This window comes from Triturus cristatus, chromosome 9 (assembly GCF_964204655.1).
Source record: "Triturus cristatus chromosome 9, aTriCri1.1, whole genome shotgun sequence".
Classification (NCBI taxonomy): Eukaryota; Metazoa; Chordata; class Amphibia; order Caudata; family Salamandridae; genus Triturus; species Triturus cristatus.
This window is the reverse complement of record NC_140592.1, coordinates 1132857018-1132873120: the sequence shown is the minus strand read 5'-3', so window position 1 is coordinate 1132873120 and position 16103 is coordinate 1132857018. Positions and strand designations below refer to the sequence as shown.

General features: G+C 45.3%; 1 protein-coding gene across 2 annotated transcripts in view; it reads right to left on the bottom strand.

Moving 5' to 3' along the window:
• Window positions 1–16103, bottom strand: part of PRPF39 (pre-mRNA processing factor 39) — a 487671-nt gene that overhangs the window by 71500 nt on the left and 400068 nt on the right. The window lies entirely within an intron of this gene.

The following is a 16103-nucleotide window of genomic DNA, read 5'->3' as shown; positions in this document are numbered from 1 at the left end:
TCTTGGATTTCTCAGCTGCCTTTGACACTCTAATACAAAGACTCTACCAAGCATGAATAGAGGGGACTACTCTCGACTGGATCAAATCCTACCTTCAGAACATAACGAATGTCATTCATACGGTCCTTTTCTCATCCAAACTGTACTTCACAAATGCAGGGGTCCCTCAAGGCTTTATCATCTCACCCATGCTTTTCAATATCTACATGAAGTCATTACCGGCACTGATCAATTTCACCTCACATGCTATACCTATGCAGATGCCACACAAATACTCCTTAAACTGGAAAGCCCCAAAGACATTGGAAACTCACAAATTTTCAGTTGCCTCCATGCCTTTGATCAGTGGATGACATGGAACCATCTCAAATTGAATGCTTCCAAAACGGAAACACTCCCATGTGGTGACTGGAAAAATTATGACCCACTCGCAACCTAGCCGAACGATCTGGGAGCACCGCTTAAAGTATCTTAGGAAGTAAGAAACCTCAGAATTACCATGGACACAAGCTATCAAAGAAAGCCCAAGTGGACAAACTAGCAAGATCAAGATTCATTACTATAAAAACTCTGCAACGCATCTTCCCTCAACTGGGATTTCCACACAAGGTCCTAGCTACTATCTCTTTATCTGTCTAAACTCTATTACGTCAATAGCCTCTACCACGGATCATCTTTAACAACTTTGAAAAGACTACAACTGATTCAGAAGTCTACAGCCAGACTACTACTAGATGTAAAGCCAGACGACCACATCTCCCCTGCCTTGAAAGCCCTACATTGGTTATCGGCTATGCGAAGGTTCACATTCAAGTTGCTTTGTATCACCCACAAAGCGATACATGGAACAGGGCCACTCTTCATCATTAATAAAACCACCAAATACATTCAACAAAGGAACCTCTGCTCTAGATTGGCACCTCGCCTCAAAATCCCATCATACAATTAAAAACCATAGCTGGCACATCCTATTCTGTTCGAGCAGCAAAACTATGGAACTCTTCCCCCCCCCCCCCAAACACAAGATCTAAAGATAATGATCTCATCTTCAGAAGACATCAAGAGTTAGCTCTTCCCCACATAACCACCATGCTCGAACATAAATGTACAGAATATCCCTGTGTAAATAGCATTTATTTGAATCATATTTATCTAGAATTGTGTATTCCTTTTCTAATAATTACATGTATAAATATTTATTCGTTAACAAATGTACATATCACCTATGGTTACATTATTTTATGTTTAAAATGTATATAGGTCAATGCATAAATAAATGTTCTCATAACTTTGTCTAAAATTGCTTCACTATTGAATTATTAAAAAGAAAAGATTAGAAAAATGAATAAAAACGAACAAGCTAGAAGTACAGCAACACTTGACAGTCTGAGTTTATTAAATACAACTTAAATCTAAATATATACTTTCCATGTACCTATGTAGCTTTATATTTATTACTTTTTCTACAATGCACTACCCTATATCTCACCCTCTAACTCTCTAAATATATCCTCTACCTACAATATGACTCCTCTCAAACCCCATTCTACTACTATGATCCTCAAAATAACCCTTTTTAGACTCTTCCCTCCTCTACTGCTCCTTTCAACGTCTCAAACCTTTTACTATTCAGATCTCCCAAACAAGCCTTTCTAAACCCTTGCTTCGCGTATCCCTCCTAGACTCATCCAAAACCTCATTTTTCTCCCTAATCATCCACTTCTAGTCTCTCTACCCCCCCCCCCCCTCCATCTTTCCTTTACTAATCCCAAACCTTCTCCTACTTCTATGGACACCAGATAAACACTTTCTAGACCCTTCCATCTTCTATCCCTCCACTATCCTTTTCAATCCAACTAAAACTCGCACATCCACGGCTCAAATTAATTTCATATTTCCCTATACTAATCGACCACTAATCCTTTTTGCTTCAACACCACCTCGTCAGGGGTAGTAAGTGCTATATAAATGCAATTACAATTATTTAAATCCTTATTCAATAATGGCATAGGTGTAGAGGTGACCTTGTTCGCTCTATATTAGAGCACATGCATAACAAGCTACAGAAGTTCAGCCCGATATATATATATCTCTCTGGAGCACTCCACCCGCCAGAGGCGCTTCAATCTGATATATATATATATATATATATATATATATATATATATAAATAAAACATCATTAAAGATGCCCTTATATTTTTAATGTACTGATGAGACCCCTATAGCCCACTGAGGGCCAACACGTCGACAATCCATAACTAATAAACTACAAATCATTGTTTAACCTTCTAAAGACTTTGTACAGTTGTTTGTTATAAAACACACAAATATTCACATCCACTTCGTCTGTTTCCATTGTCTCTTGGTTGTGGTTATTCAGTTTTTGTACTTTGGACACATTTCATGTACTTTTTGTGAAAAGATTTGACAATAGTATGTGTTGTATATTTGCTGCATACTATCGGATAAAGGTCTGTCCTTGGATAAAAAAGTGTGTGTTGGTCTTATGTTACAGTATAGATATTGAATTGAACTAAATAGTGATGCCACTGTTCATTGCAATTTGTGTCTGAATAATACCGATGTGACAATCAAAAGTTCACCTCGAGTCACCAAGGGTGGGCCCACTGAATATAGGGGAAATACCTTTTTCTTAAAGGAAGCCTCACTCACTGAATGTTATCCAGTGACATGTTTCATCGCAGAGTTCTTCAAGATCCTCAGAGTCAGGGGAGGCTGCAACCATTTTCCTTACATGGGAGCAGTTTTTAATGAAAAGGGTGTGGAACCCATATGAGGTTGTCTTTAGGATTGCTGAGGCGGTGCCCAAATCAGTATTTACTTACAGCTCAATCTGAAAAGGTTAAATACTGAGGAAAACAGGCTAGTTGGAGTTACTATTCCTCCTTGCCCCTTAAGTGTAATCAACTAGTTTGCCATTTACCCCTATCCAGTGGCTTTCGTCAGGATCAGTATGTCCCTATTAACACCCCTCTGAGAAAGGGTGGCTATGTATTTAATCATTCACACCATGACACTGACACACACACACACACACACACGCACACACACACACACACACACACACACACACACACACACACACACTACCGTAATGATTTTTCTCAGAAGAGGGTCCACCTATTTAATGGAAGTTTGGTGCCTCAGGGATCTATGGAGGGTAGTGTGCCCAATAGTCACACAGTCATCATGGGTCCCCACTTGGCCCAAGACAGTAACTCCAACTGGCCCATTTCCCCCAGTGTTTAATCTTGTCAGACAGACTAGTGAATATAAAATGATTTGGGCACAGCCTAAGAAATTTTCAAAAATTACCTCAAAGATCCGAGACCCTTTTCCTCAATAAGTGGTTCCTCGTAAGGAAAGAGGTCGCAGCATGCACCAAAACCTTCAGAGGGTCGGGAAGAACTCTATGATGAAGCATGTCACTGGATAACATTCAGTGAGAGTTCCTTTAAGAAAAAGGTCTTTCCCCTATATTCAGCTGGCCCACCCTAGATGAATGGAGGTTGACTTTTTCTGGATTGTGACACTGTATTTGAGGAGGGTGAGTCATGACCTCCGTTTCCCTCTTCCTTCCCTCTCGATTTTTACATAGATACGTATGTGAACCATTGTTGTAGTACAGTATGCCCAGGTTCACATGGGTTTAAGGGTAAGCTCTTATTATTAAAATATAGGGGTCAATCTCATAGAATATGTTTGATCAACGTAGGTGCAGTTGAGTATCTGATCACTCAAGAGGAGCACAGGAGAATATTCTATAGATTCTGCTGGGTGTGTGATAGGAGCTATGAAAGTTGTTATATTGTATATACTTGAACCGAGCTAGCATTGCTGGACACTTTGCGAGTCAGTGCCATAGTCCATTGTTTGTTGTGACACACACTGCCTAATTGTATGTCCCATTTGCTAATGAACGTTTTCAGATCGATACCTGAATGGGGCTGAAATTGTCTTACTGAGTCATGATATCAATCATCTACCATCCCAGTGACGTATACTGCTTGGACCAAGGCATGTGTCTGTGCTTCCATGTCCCTTACACCCCACAAACCCCTTATGAGCAATACGATCTTTCTGTGCTGTAGAAACTAATCTATGTAAGCCATGTTGTTTAATGTCGACATGGAACCTCCCTGAAATAAGTCGCCTATAGTTTCTATTCCCATTTCTTCTCAATGATCCATATTGCCCATGGACAAACCACTCCTATGTCTAGGGATGCAATCTAAGGGGATCAATTACCTTGCCTCTGTGCTATAGCCCCAGGCTATGTAAAAGGATCATGGAGGCGTAAAGGTCGGTGTTTGCTGTTAGTTTTAGGCTCTTTTAACGCCCAATAGGCAACACGCGAGGTGGTCTACGAGGGCTATAATATGGTTTCCTGAAGAAAGGTCAATAGAATTCCTGTTTATATCAGCAACAGACTAGCTACCTGTGAGAAAGTGGCTCTGTATATACTGTTCCTTAACCCCTTCAGTGCCCATGACGAGCTGGACTCGTCATGGGCCGCGGTGGCGCTGTGCCCATGACGAGTCCAGCTCGTCATAGACCCCGCCCGCTAATGCAACGGCCGGCACTGGGCGGGAAAAGGGGCGGGCACTGAAGGGGTTAATAGGTACAGGATGTACAGAGTCCACAGTCCCCCAGGGTTTGACAGAGGTTAAAGTTAGATATAACCTTACTCTCTAAAGTGGTAGCTTGGTCAAGCAGTAAGGCAGTATCAGAGGACAGTGTAAAGCATTTGTTGTACACACTCAGTCAGCAAATGGTCTCACACACTCAATAACTGAACTCTAGGCCAATGGTTTATATATAAAAAAGATATGCTTGTTTTATTTTAGAACCAACACTTGGATTTAAAATATACTTTCTCAGCATGAGATGTTTCATATAAATACTTTTGCAATATGCAATAGACTTTTGTAAACAGTTACAAGTGGTTGCAGTAGGCAACTCTATTTTTAACACAACAATGCATTGAACTCAATGGTAAATTCAAGTTATTTGCAACAGATTACTTTTTAGATTACTTTTGGAATTCTAGGACTGGATCCTAGATTCAGTCCTGGGTCAGTACTCAGAATCAAGTGATGAAAGTCGACTTAATTACGGTAAGGATTTTTAAACAATATTTAGCTATTTTAAAAGTTGACACTTCGAAAATATTTCAAAGAAAACAGTCAATGATTGCCTATGGAAGAAAATTCAGGTTACAGGTACAGTATGTTCTCGTTACTTTTGTAATCCAGTACTAGGTGCCTAGACTCAGTACTGGGACCTTTGTCCAAAACAGGTAAATAATTACGTTTTCAGATATTATACGATTTTTGAAGAATATTTAAAGATTGCAGAAATCGACAGAAGAAATTTCACAGAAAAACAGTCAATGATTTCCTATGGAAGAAAATTGAGTTAAGGGTAAGTACAGTTGTAAGTATTTTTCAGAGTCAGTGCTGGGCACCAAGATCCAGCACTGGGAGCTTACCTAAGAGCAGGTGAGTAATTTCGTTTTCTTTACTCGGCTGATTTTTGGTGAATATTTTAAGATTTGAAAAGTCCACACTTAGAAGAAATTTCAGGAAAAAGCCAGTCAATGTTACCCTATGAGGAAAATAGAGTTAGTGGTTTAAGGGTAAGTACTCGACTGGCAGAGTTGAGGTTCTGGGCATAGACTCAGGGGTCCCCCAGGGTCAGGTAGGTACAGTTGGTTCACCCTCAGCGGCTCTAGGGCGGCCGGGTGCAGAGAGAGTTAGGCCCAATGTTATCCTATGAGGGATAGGGGGGCCTTGGTTGGTGGCTGCTGACTGGCAAGCCACGCGGCTGTGGGAGCTGGGCTCCTGGTCACTTACTCAGGGCAAGGGGGGGGGGGGGGGGGGGGGGGGGAAGTAGGTAGGTGTAGAGTTTTTACTGCCAGGGCCACTCGGGCGGCTGGGTGCAGAGTGCTTTTGAGCCTTCGGGCGCTCAATTGATTTCAATGGGAAATCTCCGGTTTAGAAAAAGACTGCAAGCTCGGGGACGAGGACTCTTCAGGTGCCACCACCACTTCGAGAGGGTAGTTGGAGGATAGGTAGGTACCCCGGGATTGGGCACAGGGGGCCGTGGGGCGCCACGTGCAGGGGTGCCTTTTGGTGTCGGGAAATGTTACCCTCGGTTGATCGCCGTTGGGGGGGGCACCTTTTTCTGAGGCTGCAGGCTTCTTCAGGAGTGTCGAGGGAGGTCCTTGGGTGCCGGACTCGGGGTCACAGTCGCCGTGGGGTCGTCCTCAGGGTCTTTGTTCACTCCGGCACTGGCCAGGCTTGGCTGGTGCAGAGTGTGCTGGGTTCGCGGTTCCGGGCTGCTGCCAGGGATTAGAGATAGGTTTTGAGTAGAGCCTCTACTCATTGTAAAATATATTTGATTAACCTTGTACAATACTTCCGGAATACATTAATCAGGACCTTCCGCATACATAGCAGTACTCTAAGATACAATACTCCTTGTACACTCAAGCCATTTCGTGGTCTATGGAATAGAGCCATTGTCGTCCTAAAACATTGTAACAGCCTACAACATACCACCCACTAACTGTAGAGAGCCACTACTCAGGGGAGTCCCAGGTGCTTAGAGCCAAAAGGTAGCCAGGTCCTCCGGGGTTGGTGAGGTTGCTGGCCACAAGAGATGCCAGGTTGGAGCAGGAGCAGGTTCGAGGGTCGACAGGCCGGTAGGGCTGGGGCCAAAGCAGTTGGTGTCTTCCTCTTTTCAGCAGCTGCAGGGCAGGTCTTCTTTCTTCTTGCTCTTAGTAGTTTTGAATCTGGAATCTGGGGAAGGAAGGTTCAGGGTGCCCCTAAATACTAGATTTAGGGGCGTTACAGGTAGGTGAAGGGCAGGGACCAATGGGTCCCTGTCCTGGGGTGGGTACTCCCCCTATCCTGCCTCTCCTGTGGGAGGGGGGCAGTAGCCTAGTCCTGATAGGGTAGGGCTCCCAATCTTCAAGATGGCGAGAGCCCAGAGATGTGCTTCACCTCTCCTCCCCCACCTGAGGGGTGGGGTTGGCAGGCTGGCACATCCCCTGTCCTTATTTGGGGTTTCCGGCCAAAGCTTCCCGCCAGAGTGGGGGGTTGCAGGGGCCTGGGTAAGCTCACAGAGGCGGCATGCCTTTGAAGCTTCCCCCTGCCCATCCTGGGGGAGGAGATTTAGCACCTACCCCAGGATGTGCATTGTTGAAGGCCCAGGAGAGCAGGGGCTCTCCTACCCAGGGGTCCAGCAACATATCTGCTGGGTGGCAGCCTAGGCAGCCTCAGAGCAGACGTGGATTGTAGGTTAGGTTTAAGGGGGCACCTCTAAGATGCCCTCTGGGGTGCTGGGTACATTAAATCCCACACTGGCATCAGTGTGGGTTTAATGTGCTGAGAAGTTTGATACCAAACTTCTCAGTCTTTAGTGTTGCCATTATGGTGCTGTGGAGCTCGTGTTTGACGAGCTCTCAGCACCATGTACTCTTAAATGGCAGCACTGCACTTACAGTGCTCTGGAATGGACCTGGGCACTGTAGGGGCACAGGGCCCCTGCTCCTGTGCCCACACCATTGGCATAAGGCACCCAGCTAGAGGGGTGACTGATGTATGCCATGGCAGTATAGGTGATGGGCATGGCACACAGGGATGTGTGCCATGTCGACTTTGTTTTTGTCTTGCACCCAAACACTCAGCCTGCAAAGGCAGTGTGTGTGTGTGTGTAAGGGTACAGGGCCTCTAAGGGTGGCACAAGGAGTGCTGCAGCCCTTAGAGGCCTTCCCTGGTCACAAGGCTCTGGGTACCTAGGGTACCATTTACCAGGGGCTGACATGTGGCCAGGGTTTGCCAATTTGGGTTTGGTTTGTTTTAGGGAAGGAACATAGGCCCTGGGCACCTGATTGACAGGAGTCCAGGGCACACTCAGTCAAAGAACATTCAGCAATTCAGCAAAAGGTGGGGGCATACCATGCAAGAAAGATGGCACTACCCAGCAACAGGTCCACTGTAACTGAAAGCTGTAGGAAAGTGGGTTTCTGTTGCAGTACCCCCCTCCCCCCCCCCCCACTTTTTGCAAGACTACTGATGCACTTTAACTTGATGTGCCCTGGGTCCCTGCCAATCAGGTTCCGAGGGCCCGTGTTCTTTCCCCAAAACGAACCCAATTGGCATCGCTGACCACAGGTCAGTCCCTGGTGAATGGTACCACGTGTACCCAGGGCACTGTGACCAGAGAAGGCCTCTAAGGGCTGCAGCACTTATTGTGCCACCCTTAGAGGTCCTGCACCACTACACTCACACACTGCCTTTGCAGGCTGCGTGTTTTGGTGCAGAACAAAGTGAATTGTCGACATGGCACACATCTCTGCGTGCCATGCCTACAACCCACTGCCCTGGCATAGGTCAGTCGCCCCTATAACTGGGTGCACTATACCAGTGGTGAGGGTACAGGTGCATGAGCTCTGTACCCATATAGTGTCTAAGTCCATTCTTAGACATTGTAAGTGCAGGACTGCCATTATGAGTAGATGGTGCTGGGAGTTTGTCTTTACGAACTCCACAGCACCATAATAGCTACACTGAAAACTGAGAAGTTTGGTATCAAACTTCTCAGCATATTAAACCCATACTGATGCCAGTGTGGGATTTAATGAAAAATGCACACAGAGTGCATCTTAGAGATGCCCCCTGAAAACTAACCCACCACTAGTGTACAGGCTGAGTGGCTGCTTTCAGCTGCCACCACCAGACATGTTTCTGGACCCCTGGGTCGAGAGCCTGCTGCTCTCTGGGACCTGAAACAATGCCCATTCTGGGACGAGGTGTCCTGCCTCCTCCCCCAGGATGGACAGGGTTCACGAAGGGGAAGCTTCAAAGGTTTGCCGCCTTTGTGAGCTTTCCCAGGCCAACTGCTGCTTTCAGCAACTGGTCCCCACTGGTTCTGACCCCCACTTTGGGTGGGAGAACCGACGGGAAAAACAAGTGAAGAAGAGAGGTGTGCCCACCTCTGCCAACTCCACCCCTGAGGTGGAGGAGACAGTGAAGCACAACTCTCAGTCCGCACCATCTTGAAGATGAGGGGACTCATCCAACCAGGGACAGGCACATGCCCCCCCTCCCGCTGGAGGGTGGCATAATAGGGGGTGTACCCACCCCAGGGAAGGGACCCATTGGTCCCTGCCTTTTACCTACCAGTAACGCCCCTAAACCTTGCTTCCTCAGATCCAGACTAGAAACCAGAAGAAAAGAAGGAGGATCTAACAGCCGTGCAGCAGCTAACAAGAGGAAGACACCCACTGACTTGGCCCAAGCCCAGACGACTTGCCTGCCATCACTTCCAAAGACTGCTTCTCCCGTGAACACCAGATTAGTTCAACTGCAACCTTGGCAGCAGTCGGAAACCGCAAATATGCCCCACTCTGAACCCGCCGCCCACGGCTCGAGTGGGCAAAAACACCACGAGGAGGTCACCCCAGCAATCCTGAACCTAGATCCGGAGACCCCTGACCTGCCTCAAGCCTCCAGCCGACGCCTGCAGTCTAAATCCAGAAGGCCCCCCCTAACCGCGACCAGGAGCTGGTAAGACGATCTGACCCCAAAAGGCACCCCTGCACCCGATGCCCCACGCCCTTGTGTGCCCAAACCAATGTTGCCTAACCAACCCCTAACTTCCCAACTTACCTCTCGAAGTGGTGGTCTCACCCAGACGTCCTTCGTCTCCCTGCCTGCAGTGCTTTTGCAAACCGGAGGTTCTCAATCGGAAACAGAGCATCTGACATCGAAACAGCACCCTGCACCCGGGGCGCCCTAGTGCCACTGAGGGTGCACCTTTGGTGCCAATTTGTTACCCTATTTTCCCTGACCTAAGTCCAGGAGCTTTGCTCACACAACACAGTGGCCTACTTGCCAGCAGCCACCAACCGGAGGCCCCCTACCCCCCTCATTGGAAAACATTGGGCCTCAGCACTCTGCACCCGGCCGCCCTAGTGCCGCTGAGGGTGTAACAAGAGTGCAACCTTGACCCTGGGGGAACCCTTGTTCTAACCCCAGAACCTCAACTCCAAAGACCGATTACTTACCTAAAAAACTATAACCATATTTTCCTCGATAGGATAACGTGTGGAGTTTTGAAACCTAAAGAAATTCTTTGAAATTGTACGATTTAACAAAAACCCTTTTACTCACCTGTTTACAGGAAATGTCCCAGTGCTGCTATTTTACTGAAAATCCCTTTCAAGTCTATGTGCTGTATTTATAAGTGAATGCATTTCTCTCAAACAATACTGTAAGTCAAACCATAGTACATTTACAATCGAACTGTATTACAATCAGCATTTATTGCTTACCTGTGCCAGGCTTGCTTGGTTCTAGAAATGAAATAACTACAAGAATATTTTTATACAAAAACAATTGGTCTGAAGTTCAGTCTTTGAGTGTGTGAATTTATTTGCTGACAGTGTGTACAACAAATGCCTAACACTGTCCTCGGATACTGCCGTACTCAGTTTTCAGTTTCTGTTTAGAAATACTTTTATTTAGACCGTAGGTCTATAAACATAAAACATTCTACAATAAATAATTTAAAACATTCAAAACAATTTTCGCTAACACTTTAAAAGGACAATTCTTACCTCCCTCCCACGTTTTACCAGTTTCCTAAAAAAAGCACTCATAATATTCTAAATGATAAAAAAACTGTCTAAGGATATATCTTAAAACCAGTGTTACAGCCTAAACACAATTTGTTTAGAGCATACCCCACTTAACCTCCATGCTACTGCCTTACTGCTCGACCACACTACCACAAATAGAGAGTAAGGTTCCATCTAATTTTTCCTCTTCCTGCCTTTGGGGTTCCACTGGACTCGGCACACTATACCTCACTTTGATATAGTATATATAGAGCCAGCTTCCTACAAACGCCTAGGAAGAAATGTTCAAAATCAGGAGCTTCCAGACTACCCTAACCAACAGCAAGTTTAGGTCTGTTCAGGGAGGCTCGACGTCTGCTTGAATCGCAAATCAGTTCACCCAGCATACTCTCCAGCTTTTTGGGAAAGAAAGGGAGACTAGCAACATAATATAGGCGTTGAAGGAGAACAACCATTTTCTAGAGGGTAACTCTGCCCATGGTTGATGGTGGCAACATCCTTCAAAACATGATGGACGGAGCCCTGAAACTTTTCAGACACGCATACCCAGTCACAGATATGAGTTGAATCCATCATCATTCTTTAACTCACTTTGCCACCTCAGTTCAGGCCCAGCTATATGCAAATTAGTCTTGACCCTGTGCCTCATCGGAACAGTCTAGCCCGAACTGCCAAGCCAGGTCTTCCCTGAACCAGAAACAAGCATCCTGGGACCGGTTTCTGGGTAACACTTAATCAGCCAGGCTAGCTTGAATCCAGGTGGCAAAGTGAGCAAGGGACCTGTACGTCTGGCCATACCCTGCCAACTTAGGGCGAACAAAGCAAACACAAGGAGATGATGGACGGAGCGCTGAAACTTTTCAGACACTCAACCCCAGTCACAGCCAACAGCCCTCTGCTCTGTTGAACGGCCAGAGTTCAATCGGGAAAGATCATAGCCTTATTGCCCTTCACCTCAAAATGACAAGTCTTTCCCCAAAGCTGCAGGATGACATCTATTGCAAAGATGCAACCTTTTCACAACTTTTGGTCTGTGACGGGTCCCTGTAGAGGGTGTTTGAATGGAACTCTGCAGCCCCGTTCATCCATGAACAGTGGAGATAATCCCTGAAAGGCTAAAGTTGTCTCAGGCAGGCATTGATGTATATAAATGAATACAGGCCCTTCAATCCTTCTGGCAGGTCGATAATTTGTACATTGTTGTGGTGCACCCATCCTTCATCATCCTTGGCTCTGCTTTCCAAGACCTTGAGCCTATGAGTGAGTTCTTGCACTTGGTGCTGTAGGTCAGGAGTCTTAGTTTGTAAATACTGTATCACTGATTCACTGAAGCGGACACTCTCCAAGAGTCTGTGTTCGTCTTGTCTGAAGCGGCTCACACCGATGGCCACCTCATCTACATTCAGTGTAAATTATACCTTGTATCTGAAACGGCCTCTAGAATCATATTGAGTTTGTCATGGTTCAAGGCAATTGTCACGTGCTAGCCTGTCTCTCCCTGCCACCAATAAATAAGTATGCAGGTCGACCACAAACCGCAGGATACCGCCACTAAATATGGCCAGTCTGAATGCTTCTTTCCCCACTGTGTACACCACATTGGCCCGAATGTGTTGAACAAGGGATTCCAATGCAAGGGGAAAGATGACAGAAAACCGCAGATTGCACTGGATTCCGAACCAGCTTTGAGGGTACTCCATTCATCTTTATCCTTGCCAATAGCACATGAAAGCTAAGCGCAATCTTCGAAAACAATCAACCATAATGGGTATTCCAAGAATGCTTAGTGAACTGCATGAAGGCGTTTTTGGCATCCTGTGGCAGCAGTAGCAGTACTGTCTCCCCACCATCCCACTTAGCAATGTCAATGAAATGAAAAGCCTTACTATAATCAATAGCTTGTCAATCAGGAGGTGCAGCAAACAATTATGAGTGGACGCCAACATCGAGTTAACATTTAACAGGGTTGAGATAGTGACTACACTTTAAAACGGTGCAATATTCTGTGTGTAACTTCATTATGCATCCTGTCAATATTCCCAAAAGACTTGCAAAGGTCTATGAAAATCCAAATGGGTCCAAGGTCTTGGATAAATTTAAAATGCCTATGGTAGCTAGGACCATTGCCTTCGCTAGAAGAGCTCCTAAACACTTAATATCCAGCGGTGATAATTTTTTTGTAAATCAGTCTGTTATGTAGTCTCATTCATCTTCATGATCGCTGTGACCTAGATTGCAGAGTTCAAAATAAAATCTATAGATCTTTTCCGTCTTCTCGTACTCCAGAGTTATATGTTCCTGAAAAGTCTCTGATCTCAGTGATGTCACTATGGGACTGGCGGGCCTGCAGTTAATTTACCAAGACTCAACTGCATGTGCTACCTCCCTCAAATTATTTCATATTCAATTTTACTAAGAGTTCATTTGCTTTGTCAATATCTAGGACTCTGTTCAGGTCATCTCTACACAACCCACCTCCACTCTTTTTCAACTTCACAGCCTTATGTCTGCCCTCTGCCTTGAATACCTCTTTGGGTTAACAACTACCTTATTTCAAGAAGGGTAGTCTGAATTTTAAGAGGCCTGTGCCAGTCTTCGGGTATGCCAAAGGCTGTATTTAATACCTTACTGAACATTCAACAGCACCATAAGGCTTTTCAACCAGATATCATTTAGATGTGAGAACCGTTGCCTCCCTTACAGGATTCTGAGCCTAATTCTGGGCACATGAAAGTGGCACACAATGGGAAATGTTGCTTATGGGCCTTTTATCAAACTGACAGATATAGAGTAAAGGAAGTAGTCTCATTTCAGAGGATGCAAATGAAGCCAGCTGTTGATTTCCCCTACACCTTTCAGCCTTGCTTACTTGAATTAGGGCCCCCAAATGTGTGCTAGATTTTGTCATAAAAGCGGCTGCTCATTAAATTAAAATCTACATTTGAGCCATCCTGCCCCCCACCACCACCCAACCCCCTCAAAAAAATCAAAGCCACCTTGGTTCACAAAGTGTATGGCTGAGTGAAGTAAGGCTTTCTGTTATTATTAGGGAGTAGCTTAAGGAGAGAGTGAGCACAAACCTTTTCCCTCAAAGAGTTTTCCAAACAGACGCCACGCTACTTAGTAGAGGATAAAAGGAATTGCTGTGTAAACAATTTGGATTGCAGGTGCAGCTGATCTGCTTGGAGTAACTTAGTCACCAGAAGAAAGCCCACATCTGCATTTAAGTAAGCTTTTAGAATGTTACTCAAAATGTGGGTGTGGCATTCAGTTCTCAGGCATTCTAATTTGTTACCTTGAACATGGATGGGCCAAAACTAAAATGTTTTGTGTCCTTTCCAACCTCCAACAAGGCATGCCCTACCCCACTCATCCTTCCTCAACGAATCTCCAGAGTACAAGGAAAAGATCCACCTTCCACATCACTCACACCCCGCCAACTCAATGTAGACGTAACAAACTGCATGTGTACAGATATTACGACCAGAGGATGCACCCCAGTATACTTTCTCTTCATCTAGGTTGAATCTATCCATTCCTATTGGCAAAGCAAACTGTAAGGAATATGCTACTTACCAGTATGCATCTATTCTTGGCATGTAGAGCTGCAGATCTACACACTTTTGCATAGATCGCCATCTGGTATTGGGTCCGGATGTTTGCCCTGGAAAGTCTTTGGAAGTCACGAGGTATGAGACTCCTCCTTAGGATCATAGTGCGCATGGGCATCGGCTCCATTGTCAGATTATTTTTCGCCAGCAGGGAAATGGAGCTTTGTAAGAAACAGGAAGATGCCCTTGTATAGGCGGGTGAGCGTGTGTAGATGTGCAGCTCTACATGCCAAGAACAGATGCATACTGGTAAGGAGCATATTCTGTTCGAGGCATATGAGCTGCAGATTACACACTTGTGCATAGATTGTATAGCAGTCCCACGTCTAGCAGCGGCCACCATTATCTGTTGCAGTAGTCTGAAATAGGGTTTTTAGTACAGCTTGGCCAACACTGGCTTGTTTCGTTTGCACATCTACACAGTAGTGTTTAGTGAACGTATGTGGGTAGACCATGTAGCTGCTTTGCAGATATCATCTAATGGAATGTTGCCTAAGAATGCCATAGAAGCCCCTATTTTTCTTGTAGAGTGGGCTCTAGGAGGAACAGTTAAAGTGCGTTTTGCTTTGTGGTAGCAAATTTGTATGCATTTAACCATCCATCTGGCTATCTCGGACATAGATATGGGATTGCCTTTGTGTGTTGGTGAGAAAGAAAAGAAAAGTTGTTTGGTTTTCCGAAAAGGTTGTGCTCTTTCAATGTAATAGAGTAATGCTCTTTTAACGTCTAAAGTATGAAGAGCTCTTTCTGCGACTGTGTGGTTGCGAGAAGAAAATGGGAAACTCCACAGATTGAGGTGGAAGGGGGAAATGACTTTAGGGAGGAATTTAGGATTAGTGCGGAGAACCACCTTATTATGATGCATTTGTAAGAATGGTTCCTGAATAGTTAGGGCTTGTAGTTCACTAACTCTTCTTCGAGAAGTTATGGCCACTAGGAAAGCAACTTTCCATGTTAAGAATTGTAGCTCACATTTATGTAGAGGTTCAAACGGAGGCCCCATTAGTCGTGTGAGCACTATATTTAAATTCCACACATGTGAGGGTGGAACTCTGGGAGGAATTATCCTTTTGAGGCCTTCCATAAAGGCTTTGATGGCGGGCACTCTAAATAGCGATAAATGTTGTCTATTTTGTAGGTATGCTGCTATAGCAGCAAGGTGTAGCCGAATAGACGTGTAGGCTAAGTTGCACCTTTGTAGGTGTAGTAGGTAGGTTATGATGTGTTGGATAGACACATCTAGGAGATTGATGGTATTGTTAAGGCAATATATCACAAATCGTTTCCACTTGGCAGCATAGCAGGCTCTAGTGGTAGGGCGTCTAGCCTCCTTAATGACGTTCATACAGTCAGGAGGAAGGTTAAGGTAACCGATACTAAGATTTCAGGAGCCAGATCGCAAGGTTCAGCTGTGCTGGGTCTGGGTGTCTGATCTCTCCATGGTTCTGGGTTAAGAGGCGTGGTGAGAGGTGTAATCTTTGGTGTGGGACTATTGACAGTTCCAACAAGGTGGTGTACCACGGTTGTCCGGCCCAAGTTGGAGCAACTAGAATTAGAATCAGTGAGTGTTGCTGTAGTTTGTGCACCACCAGTGGTATGAGTGGGAGAGGTGGAAAGGCGTACGCAAATCTGCCTGACTAGTTCATCCATATCGCATTGCCTTTGGATAATGGGTGTGCGTATCTGGCGGCGAAGCTTGGGCATTTGGCGTTTTTGTGGGTGGCGAAAAGGTCCATCTGTGGTTGCCCCCATATCAAAGTATGGTTGGATAACTTGTGGATGGAGTTCCCGCTCGGGAATCTGTTGTGTTTGACGACTTAA